We start from the raw sequence: 1,835 nt of genomic DNA, 5'->3' as shown, positions 1-1,835 counted from the left end.
AGGAGGTGGAGGAGGAGGAGGAGGAGAAAAGGTTTGTGGATGTGACTCAGTGATAAGTGCCCCTGGATCCAATCCTTATTACCAATAATTAAAGAAACAAACAAACAAATAAATAAATAATTTAAAGTCTTTTATTAAAATATATCTTTGTGTTCTCATTCTCCATTTAACTCACTCAAAGTTTTAATATTTTCTAGTTTTATTAAAATAGTTTCCCTTCCTTTAAATATTTTTAGTATCCAGATGTCAAATTTAGAGATTGCCCTACTCCTTCTATTTTCAGATGATTTGTTTTGAATTTATAAGAGATCACATAATTAGAATTAGTTGAAACGGGTATTAAATAGAATTAGTTGAAAAGATTCTCAGTATTTGGGAACATGGACACAGAAGTAAACGGTAAAAGAAATTATACTCTTATGAATTTATTTTCATTTATTTATTTACTTACTTATTTTAGATTGAAGATTAAACCCATGGGAACATTACTACTAAGCTACATTCGTAGCCCATTTTAATCTTTAATTTTGATACAGGGTCTCACCCAGTTGCTGAGGCTGACTTTTAACTTGGTGGGATTACAAGCTCATGTTACCACTTCTGATTTGTGAATTTAATTTATTGATATCTGAAAGAATCCTCAATTTTCAGAAAATTAAGAATAAAATGGCTAAAAATGAAAGTAAATTGAGTATAATTTTATACTCATTCATTGATAGAATCTTAGAACCAAATAAACACAGCCTCCTATATTCTTTTAATCTTTGGTTAATCAGCAGGGTTACATTAGAAAAAAGTCACTGTGACTCTTCTAGTGAATTAGACAATTCTACCAATAAAGATTTAGTCATGCTTTGGACTATTCTAAATTTCAACATAATCGATATACTCATTAACTCCAATATTTCACCAATATACAGTCAATATTCCAGGGTTATGAAAATGTGTCACATTTCTAGTTACAATGAAGACAGCTGATTTAAAATTCCCATGATGAAATCAGACTACATTTAGGTACATGTGTTCAAATATTGATATGGGTGTTTTCATGAATCTGCAAGTTTAGAAGAAAATTATTTTCTGTAGTAAAATAGGAAACTCTAAATATACTAAATCAAAGCAGAGTTATGCTGAGTTATGGTAAAAGGAAAGGTGATATCAAAGTCTGTTTGATCAGATTAAGATCCCTGGATTAAAAAAGAAAAAGAAGAAGGAGGAGGAGGAGGAGGAGGAGAAAGAGGAGGAGGAAGAGGAGGAAGAGGAGGAGGAGGAGGAGAGAGAGAAGGTGGCTAATACAAAGACAACAAAAAATCAACAAAGAAAAATTAATTAATTCACATATTGTATATTCTAAGGGGTGTGATAATTTCTGGGAATAGAGCAGTAAATAATAGCCTCATGCTTTTAAATTTAATTAATAAACTAAGTTGATTAAACAGATATATAATGAGCCAGAATATTAATGAAATAAGCATATATATGAACACATGAAGTATATTCATGAAGTATATATATTCATATATATATATATGAAGTATATATGTTCATATAGACACTGAAGTATATTCATTACTGCATGTATATAATAAAAGGCATAGTGGGTGAAAGTAACAGGTAACAATAGATTGTTCTACTTTATTTTGGACAATTAAAGAATGCAGAATATAGCTCTTGGAGGTGAATACTCATGTTAGTAACTGAAAGTTATGCAAAAGGCAGCCCAAGGAACTAGGGAAGTATTTTAGGCAAATAGAACAGTGAGTGGGAAAAAAGATGAAAAGAGAAAGAGATTTACCCGTATGAAAAATGAAAAGCATGTCACTGTGGCTGGAAAC

Source organism: Marmota marmota, unplaced genomic scaffold (genome assembly GCF_001458135.2).
Source record: "Marmota marmota marmota unplaced genomic scaffold, marMar, whole genome shotgun sequence".
Taxonomy (NCBI): Eukaryota; Metazoa; Chordata; class Mammalia; order Rodentia; family Sciuridae; genus Marmota; species Marmota marmota.
Note: the sequence above shows the minus strand (reverse complement) of the source record.